Source organism: Heloderma suspectum, chromosome 3, assembly GCF_057233095.1.
Source record: "Heloderma suspectum isolate Gila_16-S chromosome 3, 16-S_ref, whole genome shotgun sequence".
Lineage (NCBI taxonomy): Eukaryota > Metazoa > Chordata > Lepidosauria > Squamata > Helodermatidae > Heloderma > Heloderma suspectum.
Window position 1 is genome coordinate 251361984 of NC_139460.1, and position 19104 is coordinate 251381087.

General features: G+C 40.9%; 1 long non-coding RNA gene across 1 annotated transcript; it reads right to left on the minus strand.

Annotated features, from left to right (window-relative positions):
* Positions 1–5459: 5459 nt before the first annotated feature.
* Positions 5460–11982, minus strand: LOC146351028 (uncharacterized). The gene is made up of 3 exons (XR_014788885.1): positions 11847–11982; positions 7183–7243; positions 5460–7082 (listed from the first exon to the last, which is right to left on the minus strand). It is a non-coding gene; the product is annotated as an uncharacterized LOC146351028 (long non-coding RNA).
* Between the last annotated feature and the right edge of the window lie 7122 nt (positions 11983–19104).

Consider the following 19104-nt stretch of genomic DNA (forward strand, 5'->3'; position numbering starts at 1 on the left):
AGCATACTTTCCTTCTTATTAGATGATGCATGTATATATTGGCCACAGATGCAATCCGAAAAGGGCCATTTACTTCTGTGTGAGAGTGAAGAGGGAATGCCTTGTCTGATATTATGTTTACCAGCAGCAGTTTTAAAAATAAGTACTTATATTAAAATAGCACTTAACAAAAAATATTTCGCCCAATTCTTTGGGGATGCCTCTTTAGTTGATTAAAAAGGTTTTCAATCAACTTATCTAACCTATTAAAAAGTTGTAGCTCTACAAGAGAGCATGAGCATTTGAAAGCACATAACAGCATATTAGTTCCCACTTCTGAAGCAGTGTTCTCTGTCAGGTGTAGTGTCTAGGTCAGTGCATACAGAATTATATCTGAAAGATTTACAGAAACATCTGAAAAAGGTCACAAATGTGTCTTGCAGTGGCACATGATCTTCTTCTGCCACATGGTCAATAATTGTCCTTCGGATGTGACTGTATGCATATGATAAGTGGCAACATGTGTAATTCAAAACCAAGAAATCTGGAGACTGTAAAAGCATGGCCAAAAAGCCATCCTACCAAACATAAGCCCAACCGAGTGCAATGGGACTTACTCCCAGGTAAGTTTATAAAGGATTATAGCATTGTTGCAGCACAACCCTATACATGTCTCCTCAGATGCAGGTCCCATTGATTTCAATTAGGTTTATTCCCAGGTCAGTGGGCGTAGGGTTGCATCCTAAATTGGCTTAAAATTCAAGTTTAACTGGTTTATGACCACCCTTGATATCGTTTGTTGTTGTTGTTGGTGGTGTGTGTTTAAAAACAGAACAGCTTTAATATGTATGTATGTATGTATGTATGTGGCTTGGACTTGATGGCCTTGTAGGCCCCTTCCAACCCTACTATTCTATGTATTCATTTATTACATTTCTATACTGCTCAATAGCTGAAGTTCTCTGGACAGTTCACAACAATAGCGTCCTAAATCCAGTATGTACAAGCAAGTGCCTATGCTACAAGCGTCTGGCAGTTAAAGAGCAGCATATGAAAGCAGAGAATTTTGCAGCAGGGGTTTCTATTAGCGCTAAAGAAAATTGAAGCTTCAGCGTCTTCAAGAGTAACTTTCATTATGTTTGCCTGGAAAGCCACAGCAGTTTCCTTCTATCTCAATCTTTGCAGAACACATTATGGTGGTTTTCTAGATCAAACAATGTTTCCACTGAGCTGGCTTTCTTTGCAAACTCAAATTACTCTTTCTGATGTTTGTGTGTTTCTTGGAGAACAATGTTAATTGGCCACCATGACAAGAAATAGCATTTCAACTGAAAAATAATAGTGGCTGCTACCACCTTACCCCAATTTTATGTTTGTTAGAAATCTGTGAATGAGGTAAATTATTCTATTTAACTCCTCTCTTTTTGCATAAAGAATTGAACAGTTTTTATAAGCTGACATTTTCAAACAGTCTAGTTGCTGTTATATGAGAAAGATAAGGAGCTGAAGAACTGGGACAGAAAAGATGTCTTTTTTGCCAGTATTTCGTTTTGTGTTTTTGTATTCTCTATACGAAGAGTAGGCAGAAAATAGATGTCTGGATGTCTTGGACTTCAACTCCCAGCATCCCTGATCATTGGCACTCCTGGCAGGAGCTTCTGGGAGTTGAAGTCCAAAATATCTGGAGATACTGTATATGTTCTGCCCACACCTGCTGTATACCAGCCTTCTCCAACCTGGTACCCTTCAGATGCTTTGGACTTTCTATCCCATCAGCCCCAGCCAGGATTGCCAATAGTCAGGAATGCTGGAAGTTATAGTCCAAAACATCTGGAGGGCACCAGGTTGGGGATGGTTGCTCTGTAACTTTCCCCCTCTGTTTTCCATCCCACAAATAACCCTTTTCCTCCTTTTTCCATTTCAACTAGAAAGTACAGTCTGGCAAATAAATAAATGTGTCAAAGAGCAAGCCATTTGAGGGTTACAACCTAAATATTTAAACTAATAAGAAATTTATTTATTTGTTGACATGAGAATTTCTACCCTCACCCTTCTAGTGCATATGCATCACTTAGGGTGGCTTGCAACAATTAGAATCACAACATCACCGTAAAAATAACCATGTCAAGCAAAATCCAATGGAGACAGGGGTAATGACAGAGTTCTCCATGGCTGCTCCCAGGCTCTGGAACTCCCTGCTGAGGGAGGCAAGGCTAGCTCCATCTGTATTATTGTCCTTCTGCCAGCAGGCATGCAAGGACAGTTGCATTCAGGCAGGCTTTGGGGGTGTTAAAGCTGTCCTGTTTGCTGAACTAGGTTTTTAACAGGTGGCTGCTTTCTATTCCTTATTCTTTTAACTGGTGTATTTAATGTGTTTGTAACTGATGTGTCTCAATGTGGTTATGTTTTAATTATGTAACATTTTCTCTGTATTTGTATTATTTTTTGCCACCTTGAGCATTCCTTTTTATTGGAAAGGTAGGATATAAATTCAAGGAATAAATAAAGAAGATAAAACATTATCTGCCCAGCAGAATGAAAGCCTGCTGATTTTTTTTTAAGTCTTTACTAGCCAGCAAAAGATTGTTGGGAGGCGCCCAAACTCTATGGGACAAGATGCTCCACAGTTTGGGTGTGGCCACTGAGAAAGCCCTAACTTTTGTCATGTCCAACCATGCTCCCACTATAGCAGGGGTCCCCAACCTGTTTGGACCCATGCGCATATCTGGGAATTTGAGAAACTGCTGTGGGCACCACCACAAAATGCTATGCTGATTTGGCATTTATACCTGTCATGTCTATGGCTCCTAGGCTGCATTTTATTTTGTGTCTATTGGACACTGCAACGTCTCTTTAATGAGGGACTGTCTAATTTAGCTAATTGCTGGCAGTGCAATCCAGGTGATGCTTCTTTTAAACATATGTTTTGGCAATGTCCAATAGTTGCTTCTTTTGGGGGGAAAGTTATTACACAGATAAATTTTGAATTGGAACAGTCTTTAATATTCACTGATGTACACACTCTTTTAAATTATTTACCTGCTTTCTGAAAATTAACGTCAGCAAAAATGGATTCTCTGCACCCTTTTGACAGCTAAAAGATTGATATTACAACACTGGAAAGATCAATACTCTCCTCCTATAATGCAAAGGATTGAGGACCTTGTAATGCTTTCAATATTTGAACAGGTGGTATATAGACGCCACCTTCAAATGGATACTGATTTGGATATTTGGTCTGCTTTTGTTGAAGCCTATGTATAATTGTTAGGAAGCTGTATGCATTTCATACAAATCCATGTATGCATATTACAAAAATGGGGGGGGGGAATGGTTGCCTGTGGGCATCACGTTGGGGACCCCTTCACCAGCACCACTGGATCCCTGCACTATAGGCAGGCCACAGAGAAGGGTCTCTCCACCAGAACTTTGGCAGTGGGCAGGCTGTATTGGAAGAGGTGGTCCTTAGCTCTCCTGAACACAAGCAGCCAGTTTAGCACTTTAAAGGTAATTCCCAAACACTTGGTAAAATGGGATTTTTTGCTCTAGGATGACTGATACTCACAAACCTTTAAAACTGACAACGTTGTACGTAGCACCCCAAGCCACCAAGGGGAGATCTGAACATGCAAGCATATTCTACATGATGATCCCATGTCTGGGTGCTTATATCTAGTCAGGGTGTGGATCAGATTTGGATGAATCCTGAATTCTGAACTGAATTGGGCTGATTTGGACAGATTCTCAATTCATCCCAAGTGAAGCAAGGGTCCTCTGAATCAGAGCTGGCATCAAGGTTAGGCATGGCTGGCCACACCCCAGCAGGGGATCACTGACAAAAGCCCCCTGGACTTGCTCCTCCTCTTCACCACTGCAACCTCCTTGTTCACCTGCCTCTTGCTCTGGCCCCGACAACAGTGGTGGTGAGAAGGAGGAGCAGTAGATGCCCTGCCTACTTGCTCACTGGCTGGCTGCCTGTCAAGCAAGCAAATTGTATCTTTGATGAGAAAGAGAATGAGGAGCAACAGCAGCTGGTGACAGTTGCCAGGTTCGGATGATCTCCAGAGCCCACCGTGGCTTATTTAAGCCATGGTGAGTTGTGGTGCATGCTGGCAGCTATTTTGAATATTCAAACCTGGATTGCCGTGGTTTTTGTGACATCAGAACACAGGCAGTAGGGGTTGTTTGAGGGTTAAACAACCCTCAAATTACCCATGGTCTGTTGTAGGGTAATTTCAGGGTTGTTTAATGCTCAAACAATCCCTGCTGCCCTGGTTCAGAATTACTTCTTCCCATAGGCTTTAACTGAAGTGCAGGCAGCCGAGGAGGCTACATGCTGCTGAAGAAATGATTGTACAATGGAAGACAGGACACTGTTGCTCATTCCTCAGCCACCTCATAACTAAGGTAAATGCAAGAACACTGAACCAACTAATGGGAGCGTATCCAAACATTTCTTCTCTTTGAATTTCTTTTTGAAAGCAGTTTCTTTTCTATAAAATTGAATGAGAATAATCTAAAAAAATGTGGAAGAAATGTGGCTTGCGCTAGGCAGCAGGTGACTAACAAATGGGGACATTCTAATAGGAGACTTAGGGTGCAATCCTATGGGGATAGGCGGCGAAGGCGACTGCCTATCCAATGCAGGGCAGGAGAAGCACAGAGGGGATCTTCCCTCCATGCTTCTCCTGCCCTGCATTTTCGGCTAGATAGCCGATTTCGTCTCTCTAGCCACAAGAAGGTGGATTGGGGGAGGAGGCTGCCAGACAACACATAGGATGTGTTGTACTGGCATTTCCGCCTTCCCCACCCTGGACAGCCCCCCGGAATGCCCTGTTTTGGCTGCTCTGTGCTCCTCTTCAGAGTGTGGAGCTGTTCTGTGCTGCCTGAAAGGCAGCACAGAAGGGGGGGAAGGTAATTTCTCTAGGAACTGACCTTGGAGCATGGGCTCCGAGGTCAGTTCCCAGAAAACCAGCTATCCTATGGCCATCTAGCCGCTGACTAGCAGCCATAGGATTGCTCCCCCGCTGAAGTATTCAGAACTATTCAGACTTCCATATTTTTATTGCAAACTATTTTAACAGACCGTACACTGTGGCCATGCCCACTTATGCCATTGCCTCATCCCCACCACAGTCCAAGTTTCTGGCTTTGCTCGGTATCTGGCACCCGCATGGGCTCTATGTGCCACTCAAAGCCACATACCAGATAGAGTAGCCAGAGGGATTCCTCAAGGGTGCTGGGCTTGAATGCCTGGATTCTCTTGAGGAATCCTGGGAGACTCCATGGGCCAGACTGGGAAGTCTAGCGGGCAAAATTAGACCATTGGGCCAGGCTTCTGCACCCTTGCTGTACAGGAAGACATAATTCAAAAGATGATAAGTTCTGAAGCATGTGAAATAGTTAAGGTTTCTGATTTCTTGAGCTTCTACGACGTATCTTGCTAACTCGGAGAAGTGAAAGAGGCCACACTACCATTAACTCAATCAATTAATTAAGAATTATTTTATGCTGAATGATATACAATGGCATTATCATGAGAAGGCTATGAACAAGTTTTACTATGGTGTCCGATATGTCAGAAATGATTTTCTAGTAGTTGATGCAGTAGAAGATATATGTCTGTTTATCATAGGTGATTAGTTTAAAAGTAAACAGAAGTGGACTTCAACAGGCTACTTTTTGGTCTAACTGATTTCCCACCCACCTCTTCTTTGTAAACACTATATAATTTAAGATTTTTAAATGGGTTATCAGCTTTATACTAGCAGCAATTGCAGGCTGGTGAAATATGTACACTAAATATTATACTTCATTGAGCAATGCATATGGATTATTAAACATTTTGGGCACAATGTAATTTGCCACAGGTGCAGTGCTTACATACAGAGTAATTTCCATATGACATAATAGAGCTTTGCTGCTTTCTCTCTCCCACACACATTTGGGCAAAGAATACAAATCCCAGCATCACATATACACTGAATGGGACTAAACTGGCAGTGAGTAACCAGGAAAGAAATCTTAGGGACACATAGTGGATAGTTTGATGAATACACCCAATGTTAGGAGGAGTATGTGAGGATTTGAAATGAGTAGTATAACCCATTAATTACAAAATGAATGCCAAAGTAAGAAATGAGTTCTGAATGCCCATATATTTATTTGGAACACATTTCCCCCCAGGGTTCAGAATAGGCCAGATGGTGGTAGAGAGCAGTTTTTAGTTCAGTTTGTTTTTAGTCCAAGTCCTGGACACCAATTACAGACCAACCAAAACCCCCCAAAGGAATGTTTAAGATTCTAGGGACTGGTAGGTATGTCCAGTGATACTCTGGAGCCTTGGGAGAAAGAAGCCATGCAGTCCCCCCGAACTCTAGGAAACTTTTCTTCTCAGCCGAAGAAAGAAGCAAGATGTTACAGATGTTGCTAAATAAGCTATGCTCCTACTTTATGCTTCTTTGACTATTTATGCTGAGATTTTAGGGGAACAAAATGCCTTGTGTCCCCAGTACAAAATGTCTTTTCTGCCAGATCCTTCCTGTCAAGAAGACCTTCATTTTAGAAAATTCCTCTTTCTTATGTAAGGAATGGCACAGGTACAAGCACTGTGCCCCTGTGCACCTCTCATATCTGCATCCAGCCTACCTGCTCTGCTTGTTCAAGGAAGGTAAACTCAGAGTGTACAAACCATTCCTTGCTATGGTCTGGTGTGGTGCCTACAGATATAACACTATGTTTACACCATGGGGGTGGGGGCAGGGCTCCTCAATACTCTGTGGGGATACCTCACCATAGAGTATTGGTGAGGGATCCCCATAGAACTGGGTAGATTTCAATGTATTTGGAAAATGTATTTTCTATCCTGCCCTTCTGCACTACTCAGGGAGGCATACAACAATTTGAAATACCAAATAAAACAATATCAATTTAAAAAATCCCAACAGAGGCAGAGACCACAGGTAAAACACAACATTTAAATTAAATATCAGGAACTTATCAAGGCAAGGGCCTGCTGGAATTAAAAAAATCCTTCGCCAGTTGATGAAACACAGCTGCTTGCTCTTCACAGGGCTAGGTGTTCCATAATGTTGGTGCAGCCTCTGAAAAATAGATATTTCACATCCAGTAATTAGACTGCAAGTGTCTGCTGTGAACAAGGTAAAGCAAATCCTGACTAGAAGTATTATGGGTTGCGCTCACCTGATTTTCAGTTAAATAAGTTGAGAAATGGGATCAAAGGGGGATTGGCAGGCAGAAAAATCTGAAGGAAGAAAAACAAAATGTAACAATTCTTCAAATGGAAGGTCAAGTATGGTGAACTTTACAAAACCAGTGATTTAAAAGGGGCAGCTGAAGAAGCTTAACTATCATTGGTAAAAAGGAAAAAAAAGAACAGCAGAGATTAATCGCTCAGTTAGAGATACTTGTTGAAGTGGGGGAGGGAGACAACATAGTTTGCAAACAGAGGGTCCTAAATTCAATTCCTCACATTTCCAGATTAATAGCTATGACCATAACAGCAGGAGAAGAGCTGGGGTAGACTTCTGTCTGAAACCAAAGACAGCTCCTGCCAATCAGAATAAACACACTGGACTCAATGGACCAATGGTCTGATCCAGTACAGCAATTGCAGATGTTCATAGGGAACAAATGGCTGGGATCCTGAGCACAGCAACAACATCAGCTTTCCTACTGTCACATGTGAGAAGAGTGGTTGCTGAAGCTTCCCTTTTCATAGGCAACTTTGGAAACCTTATTGATTTTGCAGTTTTCAGGCTTATATAGCCAAGGTAATAAATCCAAGTATTTTGGCTGAATTGGCTGATGTATCAAGCTAAAAGATATATGACTAGGAAGGGGAAATGACCATTATTCCCAAAGAATAGCTAGGGTGAAACTTGGCAAATTTCACTTCCTCTTGCCTCTCCCAAACTCAGCTCTTTGTCTGTTGACAGTATTGACTGTACGGTTCAGATGCTATGAAATCATAATGAAAGATGAACTTTGCGAACTTTCGCAGGATTGCAAAATGATATATTCAACATGTTTTGTTGTTAAAGGAGGATGCCGCAGTTAAAAGCATGGGGGAATGTTATGGCGGCTCATCACAATATGCTGAAGGGAAGAGGACAGGCTATCAAGACCAGAATACGAAGCTGCCTTCCCTAACCTGGTGCCCTCCAAGCGTGTAGTGGCAATGATGAGACTTGCAGCTCAACACATCTGGAGGGCACCAGGGCAGAGGGACCTGATATGGGAAAAGAAATGACCAGGGGCTTGAACCATTACAAAACCATACAATTGCAAGCCTGTACACACTCACCCGTGGGTAAGGTCCATTGAACTCAGTGGGCCTTCCTTCTAAGCAAACATACACAGGACTGCATTGTAAATGTTTCATTTTTCAAGACATTTGGAAAAAGTACCAGAAAGTTAGAGAAAAGTCATTTTAAAAGGAATGATAATAGTGGCAATGCGGCTGCAGAGAGAGGCTCAAAAATGCAATCATTTCACTCCTATATATGTTCAGCAGACATATTAAAGTAATTACTAACCAATAGACATTAAACAAATCTCAATTTCTGTAGGCAAGGGAACAAACAGGTTTTCAAGGCAATTACAGTACATTAGAACATTTACAAAATCCTCATGAATTATTCCAAATATGAAATGAATATGAGTTTCCATTGTGCATAGGATTTGCCAATTATGAGAAGGCTTTCAATCCCAGCTTGTAATTTACAAGTGCTTTCAAGAATCATGGACGTTAGAAGTCCCATATTGACATTTAATAGTGTTGTACAATGGGATGCTACTTCTGCAATTAAGTTGCAGTATGACTGTGAAAATAACTGAAACCCAAGAGAAAAACCAAGGGAAAACAAAGATCGAAAATGTCCAGTCACAGGATGATTCCAGTCTATGTCATGGAAGCAGCAGTCTAACACATTAAAGATGCAACCCTATGCATGTTTAGACAGAAAAAGTCCCACAACCCCCACCTTTTCCCAGACAGCATGTTTTAATACTCTGTTTTATCAGATAGAATTAAGCAGCTTTTCCATTTATTAGTAGCTGATTCATTTTTGTTGAAAGGCCTTCATGGCCTTTGCTCCTGACTTCTAAACCAGCTTGGTGTGATGACTTTAGAATGTAGCTTTTCCACCTTTAACCTCCCAAGGATGAGAAGCCATCACTCCTTCCTAATGCCTTTTTTGCTTATATTATCTGTCTGTTCAGACCTCTCTTGATGTACTGTGTAGTGTAATGGTAGAAGGAGGGAACCAAAATTGGTTCAAGTGGATGCATAGAGGGAAGTAGTTCTAGAAAACACCAGTAAAGAATTGAAACCTAGAGCAGCAGCCATTTTAAGAACAGCTGTTGGAGTTAGAGCTGCATAGTGTTAAGTAAATGCTTGTTCCACACTTCAGCTTCCTGTGGCATCATTTTACAGTTTCCTGCAGCAGATATTGCATACTAGATAAACAAAAGTTGCTAGCCTGACTGTACTTGTTAAATTAACCCCACTCTTCATCTGACAAAAGTTCTAGATGGCATATAAATTTGCTCATAAACATGGAGCAATAAATCCCAAAGTAGACATACTGCCAAAAAACATACACATTTATTGGTCACCTAGATGCAATCTAAGAGCACTTCCGGATGGATGGCTCCTAGCGCTACCAATCAAAAGGCATTGTGCAGCTATTTTTTCCCTTCTTAGCGGTTTTTCTGTGGTAAGAAAAAAAATGGAAGAAGTGCTTGTATTACAAAAGAGGGTTACAAATGGGAGCTGACATCATTTGGATATCTCCTCCCCCTAGTATAATTCTGAGAATGAAGCTGGTGATTGCACAATAAAAGCCTGGTCTTGAAGTCTCAGAACACACACACATCAACAGCCTTAAATCATTATCAGAGCAAGGTCTGCAATTCTGTATGAAAGATTGAGATAGAACATCTGCAAGTAGGCTAATTTCTCTGCTTGTTTGAAAAGTACCATCTGAAATCTTATGAAATGTGTAAATAACATCTCGCCATTTAGTATTCATGCTTTTGTCTATGACAGGTCTTTTGCTTAGTTTTTTCTTACAAGGAATATGAATTGATTTTCATATTCCATGCACCCGTAAGGAACATCTGTTGATATTCTTCACCCACAATGGAGTGGGTCATGAAGACCCTCTGAGAAGGCAACAAAGCCCATTAAGAACATAAAAAGAGATGAGCTGGGTCATACCAAGGGTACATCTAGTCCAGAATCCTGTTTCCAGCAGAGACCAGCTGGATGCTTTCCGGAAGCCCCAAACCAGGACATAAAGATAATCACTGTCCCAGAAACAGGTGGAAGGCAAACACTTAGGGCCAAACAACATATTACATTTTGTAGCATAGTAATGCCTTGTTCATTTGGGGTTTTTTACACATTGCCAGCACGGGACCCCTGATCCAGATTGGAACCTTGGCATGGGTGTTGGGGTGTGTGTGTGTGTGCTTTAACTCTTTGCCCCCTGCTGTGGTCCCAATCTGGATAGGGCCCTGCACCTTTGATTTGCATTGCCAAAAAAATAAAAAGAACCATTTGTTTCAATCACAAAATAGTTCCCACAAGTTAGAAATAGAGGGGGAAATGCACAGGAATATTTTAAAAAAAGCAAACAAACACTGGGATGAAATTAGTTGGCAACAACCTCATGTGGATGCTCTGCAAAATGTGAGTAAACAAAGGATGACAATCCCAAAGAAAAAGGGTAAGTGTGGAAGCGCCTGTGTCTTTATGTCTGGGGCTTCTCTATGCTCATATTCAGTTGAACAGTGAAGGAAGTAGGAGAGGATCTGTCAGCAAAGAGGAAGCTCAGATATAGAAGTGATGTGCAGATTGAAATATAACCCCTTTGTGAGAATTTTCCATTTCATGCTCTTAACTCCTTGACTTATAAATCAACCTCACTTCTACAAAAACTCAACATGGCATGAAAAAGTATGGCCAAACAATTACTCAAAGTGTGTGGATTTAATCGGCAAATTCCAAAGCATACTAATGCTTTATCTGTTGCACACACAATTTGTGGGGCCATACAAAGTTCCATTTTTCTTGCTAAATATTTTTAATACCTACAGTTTTGCATGTTAATATCTTCTTTAAAGGTTTCTTTGTTCCCTCAATAGACAGATATTCTGGACCAAGAAAAACACATTCACATGGACTAAGAAATATCCAAAGATCAAATAGTACTTATTTATCTTTGCTAAAATTATAGTTAAATGAAAGTTAGTAAATTGATTTGAGTGGAAAGGCAGCTTCTTCAGCATAACTTTTTGTAAAAAAGGGGAAAATATAATAGTCACATAACACTGGTAACAATAGCAGTGCTTTGGTTCACAATGAATATATTGGTTGGCTGGGGCTTGGCAATTATGGTTCTGCAAAGAGCATGCTTCTAGATATGGTTATGAGGAACTTGCTCCTAAATAATAAGAGCAGTAATGTCCGATTTACGTACTTACTGGACTTTTACCTCCCATTAACAAGGGAGGTATTATTTTGTGCCTGTTACCCAGAATTCGTTGTGAACCTGTTTGTGTCTCTGTGTTGTCTTCTCTTTAATACAGTTTAATACAATACTTCGTACTTATTTACATTTTCAAATTCTTAATAATCTATCATGAATATTTATCATTTGCATTTCATAATAAGACATATTATATTGTTTTAAAACAGGTGGATTAGCATTTTTAATACTCTTCCCAGCATGTCCAATAAAGCAAAGCCAGCTATTTCCTAAAATCCATGACACCAGGCAGGTATACATTCCAAGAGTACTGTAACTACAGTTTTAAAAATGCATATTTTTTTTTAACACCTGAGCATGTTTGACAGAAGAAAAAGACCCTGGTTCCCTTGGCATGGTGTGGCACAGAGAGATCCTTCATCCTATGATCAGGTTCCTTGGGTTGGGAAAGAACCCCTGCTTTTCCTGTCAGGTTCCAGTAGTAGTGAGTTGGGTGGGTCTTTTTAGCCAAGCAGATTTACCAGAGTTGTTACCTTTCTAGCCTGTTGGAACACACAGTCTTTTCTCCCTACTTGTTCAACCCTGGCAACACCCTGTTCCTGCACCTGAGTCCCTGCTCTGCATGGTCCCTGAAATATTGGAACATTACCACATCCTAAACTTCCTACCCCACAATCCAATTTTGCAAGTCTGGAATACAACTTGATATTGCACGTTTGGCTGTTTTGTTTAATGTAAATTAATTGCCAGAGCATTTGAGAAAATAATGTTAATGTTTCTTAAGGACTGTGGATGTTTCCTGCATGGGTAATCCAGCTCCAGAACTGTGTGTGTGTCTGTGAGAGAGAAACACCCCTAGTGGCAGGTCTGAATGGACAAAGTCAGAACTTCTTTTCAAAGCAAACACAGTGAACAAGCCAGGCATGAGCACCTGGCATCCTTGGGTCGCTGGAGACCATGGCGCTAAGGGCTGCTTGCATTAGGCCCACCTGCCAACCTGCTTCCTCCAGCTCAATTTTGACCTAGTAGCAGATGGTTTATGAGCTATCCTTTCCATATTAAATTCCCCATAATGCCCTACATGAGGACCTTGCTGAAAATATTAAATGGGTATGTGGTTTGCAGCCTCTTGCTACAAATTGCAGCACTGCTTATGCCTACTTGGCTAATAAATTCACTAGACTGTCTGCAGAGTTGATATGCACATATAAACACCAGGGTACCAAGGTTACATGGCTTACAGGTTCTGCTGAGAATTAGATAGAGCATGAGCTATGATTTTCTAGCTGGGGTTAGTTACTGCATTCTGTAGGAGTAAGTATCTGTTTGCTTCCATGTATACTCTGCTTGAATATTTGTGAATAAAGCAAATAAGTTTCAGTCAGGAAGGACAGTGAATGGTTTCCAGCAAAAGTCCTGCTGGAGAATCACCAGGGAGGGAGGGGTGGCCTTATTCCCAGTCATTTTATGTATTTGGGGGGTCTGTTTCAATGAACCAGCTTCATTTCACCATGTTCATTTGTATAAGGGTAAGACAGCAGTTTCCTTGCATGTTCAGGGAAAACGTTCCTTGGTGTTTCAGATCTCATGATGTGTTCTGGAGGAAATGGAAGCCTTCAGCTCTGCCCTGGCACTTCTCAACTCTCAGAATTGAGGGACACATGACAGTGAATTCAACAGATTTTATTGTTTCAAAACAATGAGTCAATTCATAGTTTACTAGTGCTTTGAATCACTTCCAATCTGCCATTTTGTCTCTGTTTCTCTTACCCCAAGTTTCTTCTCCCCCTGTGCCCTATATGCACACTGTGTGTTTTCTCTCTTGGGGACCTACATGAAAGTTTGATATGAAAATAAATACAAAAGCTGTTATGGTTGTATTGGATGCTTTTAACAATGTTTCTAGTTCAGTTTGGCAGGCTGCCTGCCAAGTAGTCTTTCCCTGAATAATTTCTTGCTGAGGTTGTTCCATGTTATGTCTTATCTTTCAGGTACAAAGAATTTGGCCCAGAGGGGTGCAATCTATCTGTAATGGAAAGCAATTTAGGCCTTAAAGCCCCCAAATCTTTACCAGCCATGAATCAGTGTATTTCAATTAATTTAGTACATGTTCATCTTGTGAAAGATAGAATTTGACATATTTTGGTAAAGAATAATTAATTTATTTTTGAAAGTTTTTTAAAAAAATCCCTGACCAAGAATTTCATGCCAAGTGATTGCGTTGATGTATAGAATTGCTTGGTTGCTAATCTTTCCAGTGTTATGAGGGTGCATTTGTGCTTTGAATTCACCAGTGTTGTCTCCCCCCCCCCACACACACACACCATTTTTTCCCTTTCTTCATTTCTTTTGAAGGTAAATTGAATGGATTTAAATATAATCTCAATATATCAAAACTTATTAGAAAAGAGGGCATACAGTTATTTCTGAGGGAAGCTGCAATGAAAACCAGCCTGCAGGAGCATGTTATATGCAAAAAGTGTGGACTGGCATGATAATCAAACAACTAAAGCCATCCTAAGACAGTTCAATCCTCAATGTTATTTACATCAACTTATTGTCTCAGAAATGGCATACGTATTCTCTCAGATATGGCATATAGGTACAACTGCAAACTATCACTCTGAGCTGGTTCAGGAGTGCATTCTGGGCATGCGTGTCAGTCCTGTGTGCTGCTTTCTCACTCTTGCCCTATCTTTCTCCCTTTGTCAGCATGCTGATCCTGGCCAACTTAAACTAATGTCTCCATTCGGTCTAAAACTGGGGGTGGGGGGGTATAGTTTAATGTCACTTTACTCATCAGGATCTTAATCCACATACAAACCTTATTTAATGCAACTCTTGGCACAGTATTCATGTTATCAAAAGCCACGTGACTTCATAGCACATTGCATTTCTGCATTTTTGTTGGGTGTCTATGTAAAGACATTTAAGCTGAAACAGGTGTCAAAATGCAGCTGTTCATGTGAGGTAACGTAGTGTTAATTGGTCCCCAGCAGAAACCAACCCAGCACAGCATTACACCTTCGGTCAGTGCTGAGATGAGCCTTCTTCAACCTGGTACCCTACAGATGTGTTGGCCATGTTAGGAGGTGCAGACTTACATATCTGGAGGGCACCAGTTTGAGGCAGGCTGGCTTAGATAAAGGATGGCCTGAGTTGAAAGAATTGGTACAAGGCCTATATATTCTACATGGCTGTCAGTTGTGCTTGCCGTTCTTTGTTTCATGAATTTATATTCTTAAGAAAATCGCACCTTGGTGAATACTATCATGGTTTCCACTAGGACCTCTTACATTTATATGATTCTTTTTGTTTGCTCTGAAACAGCTTTCCCATGCATATCTGTTAATCTAATACCATAAAAGAACAAATCCAAACTCAGCAACAGCATTCTACAGTCAATTTAGAGTCCTGTCTTATTCATGAAAAATCCCCTAGTATCTGCCGAGATCTGTAATAATCTTCATCATGGAGAGGAGATGACATCCCAAATGAGATGGGGGGGGGGGCAAGCACAAGACTGCCTGGGCCATCTTTGTGTTGGAATAAAATCAGGGCCCTGGTTGCTCTGAGGGTGAATCATAGAATCATAGAATAGTAGGGTCGGAAGGGGCCTACAAGGCCATTGAGTCCAACCCCCTGCTCAATGCAGGAATCCAAGTCAGAATCCTGCTTAGTCAGGTGCTTAGTCAGGGTGCAAGAAGAACAGCTTCAGAACCTTGGGCAGCAATCCTGCCACAGAGAACAAATGGTCCCCTCAATGGTGGCTTGCTGCAACTGGTAGAGCAGCCTTCCCCAACCAGGTACCCTCCAGATGTGATGGACTACAACTCCCACAATTGTAGTCCAATTTATAGGGAGGGCACAGCTTAGGTAAAGCTGTGCTAGAGCTTTATAGTCTGGCCTGGAGGATCAAGGCAGAAGCTCCGCCTTCTCAGTGCTGCAATATGCCTGTTAAACAGCCAGTACCCCCCAGTTGCAGCCACAGGCTCCTTCTAGGTGGTTTTTATTTGTTTTATTTATTACATTTATATCCCACCTTTCTTCCATCATGGAACTCAAGGCGCTACATGTGGTTCCCAGGTGGTCTCCCCTCCAAGCACTGACCAGACCTAAACCTGCTTAACTTCAGCAAGGTGGCTGCCTCATGTGCCTTCAGGCTATGCCCTGGTATGGTTAGGGGCTGTGGGGACTTTGTCAGTGGAGACTCTGTAGGGCTTTCATGGTCTTCAGAGGAGTTGGTAGTCCATTCCTCCAAGTCTGTAGGAAAAGGCACACCTTCAGCGCTCAGAGGCTCAGCGAGGAACCTAGTGCCAGTGGATCTATTTGAGCCAGAGAGTGGACCACCTTCTTCTTGGAGCCAATACTGCTCAAGTGCAAGAGCTCAAGGTCCTAGGCCATGACAATATCTGGAAAAACAATAATTCTATGCTTAGGACTAATCCATCCTGGTATCTTTTCACCTCCCATTGCAGGGGTTTTCCTGAAACATGCAAGTATCAACACTCAGGAAGGGGACAGTGAATGGTTTCCAGCAAGAGTCCTGCTGGAGAATCAGGGTTGGGGTGGCCTTACTCCCAGTTCTTTTATGTATTTGGGGGGTCTATTTCAATGAACCAGCTTAATTTTACCATGTCCGTTTGTATAGGAGTAAGACAGCAACATTTCCCTGCCTGTGCAGGGAAAATATTCCTTGGTGTTTCAGATCTCATGATGTGGTCTGAAAACCATTATTTATTTATATTTTTCTAATGCATTTTGACAAAACTTTTGCTATCAGCATAGAAATGCATAAACTTGGGTAGTGTAGGTACTTCTCAGGAGAAACAATCATTGTGCATAATGTTGAATAGTGGGGAATGGAGAGGAGGAGGAAGGAATGGTGGTACACAATAAAATTAAATAGGCTACTTGAAATTATTGGGGCATTGCAACATGACGTTCAGCCCTTTGTTAGTTACTAGCAAGCTGGTAGAGTCCAAAACTTTACTTTCATCATAGGTATGAATAATAACTAGCAACTCAGTGCAAATTACCCTGAAAACAACTCTGTACAGCTGCAAGTCCAAAGTTCTCCCAGATGGTTTGGACCTTTGGGAATGCTGCCAGTATATAGAGGATATTGATGATGATTAACTTTCACTTCACATGGGCCAACATCCCTTTCTTTTTCAGCACTGGATGAATCATACTAACTTCACAGTGAATTAATTAATCCCAACCTCTACACAAATGGAAACTCAATGTGAAATTACGTATTTGGCAACATCTCAGTGAAAGCAACCTGGAGTTTCTGAGCTAATTATTTTTAAATCATATTTTAATTGGTATTATGCAAATCATCATTTAAAAAAAAAAAACTGACCCTAGAGCTAGAAGCTCAGAAGCTCTCATCTTGGATACATGCTTGCTGTATGCCAGAGGGATTTTTACAAGATGAGAACAGGCTAATGGCTCCTTTGGCTTGTTCCCTGCTCCTGCCTGCCTACTGCTTCACCACATGTCCATATATGAAAACAAGTTTCTAGCAATTATACGTAAACTTCAACAAAAGTGAACCAGATATTCAAAAAAGTTGAAGGTGGCATCTAGCCACTACCCATTCAAATATTGAAAGCATTGTAAGGTCCTCAATCCATTACAATTTAGGAGGTGAGTGTTTATCCTTCCAATGTTGTAATATCAGTCTTTTGGCTGTCAAAAGGGCATGGGGAATCCATTTACATTGACCATTCATTAATTTCCAAGAAGCAGGTAGATCATTTAAAAGAGCACGTACATCAACAAATATTAAAAACAGTTCCAGTACAAAGTTTATTTGTATAATAACCCCCTACCAAAAAGAAGCAACTACTGGACATTGCCAAAATATAGAGTCTCTTGCTCAAGCTGGAATCATCTACTGCTAGAAGGTACCTGCCACAACTCATTCATTTAGTCTGCAATCTCCATTTTTGAGAATGGGTTTAAAATGCAGGGATCATGGCTATAATATCTGGCCTAATTTGTGGACTTTTCTGTTTTTCCCCCATCCCCTGGTTTTTACCACCCAGCCTGATGAAGAGTTCTGAAGAAATGAAAAGCTTGCACAAACTTTTGGTTGGTTATAATAACAGTGACTAAGACTAGTGGCATCTCTCAGTGGAGTTTCATATACCCTTGGTACGAAGTCTGCTTTGAGACTTCGTTTCAGTTCCAGTGCTACTCAAATACAGCCGCTGGTATTTCTGTCTTAGTCATTCAGAGAGTTTGTTACCAGTATAATGTATGCAATCATTACCTATTTTTTAATTACCTAGTAGAAGGCTATTGTCAGGTCCATTCTGAAGAAAGTAACAGATACACCACCCTACTTTTCAATTCATTTTGGGATTAGATAAAACTTGTCATAACATATAGTTTCAGTAAGTACATCTTGAAATTGGGGTTAGCAGGCTGCAGCTTCAGTAACAAAGCAGCTGAAAAGAAAGGCTATAAATCAGATGAAGTGGTCATCAGTTTGAGGAGGAATATGACTTTTCCAGTAATAATGCATTTGCAAAAGGGCACAGACAGCATTGCAACCCCCCCCCCCTTCCCCAGACACACTCATTATTTCCTCAGATATCCCTTTGGATAATAGATTTCATTCTACATTTGGCAGATACTTTAACAAAGATGTCTCCACTCCTCTTTCAGATGCAAGTAATAAAGTGGAGAGACCTCAGAGTCTTGGTCAAAGATACAGAGTTACTCTGCTTCAAATCATTCTTACACAATTCATTTTGCATCCCACCATTTTATGTGCAGTCATTTGTTCTCTGCCCAATTATCTTAGTGGCCAATCCAATGAAACAGGACAGTCTCCTTGTGACTAACACATTTGCACCTCAGAATATAATGCAACACTGGAAATTTACATCAGAGATCAAAACCATAATGTCTCCATTAGTCTTTTAGGTGAAACATTTTCTGCAATTTGTCAGAACACTTACTTCACATGTGTACTGCATGAACAATGAGGCATATTCTGTGGAGATTTCATCCCCTGCAAATCACAATCTGACCTGTTATATCAGATACCAAGCTGACAACACTATCTTGCAATACTGAGTATATGATTTGAGCCTAGTGCTGTGCTGGAAATTATATAGAATTTCCTGTATAATGTTCTTGGAGGGGGGTTTGGACCATTTTACTATATGAAAAAACTCAGCTCTGAAAATTGCTCAGGCTAATCTTCAGCATGTTCAACTTGTTAGTGGAACATATAGGAAACATGTTATTATAATGGCAATGTGTAACTAATTATTCCAGTAGTCTCTAACATATTGTTCATACCTCCCCTGGAATGTTCTGCCACTTCTATCCATACAAAGGAATTTTTAAAATGTGGTTTTTTTTATTTTTTGCCAGCAAAACCTTTTATTACAATATACATTTCCATTTTCCATCCTTTAACATTGTTCTTAGCTTGCTCCCATATTTTTCCATGTCAGTTTTTCTTTCTGGTTCTTTTCAGCAAAGCCTTGCTTCCTAACATCAATACCACCATTGACTCCTGATAAAAGAGGCCTCTCCTCTCTGGAAGGGAGCCATCTGCCACCTGTTATCTCTCCCCATTTCT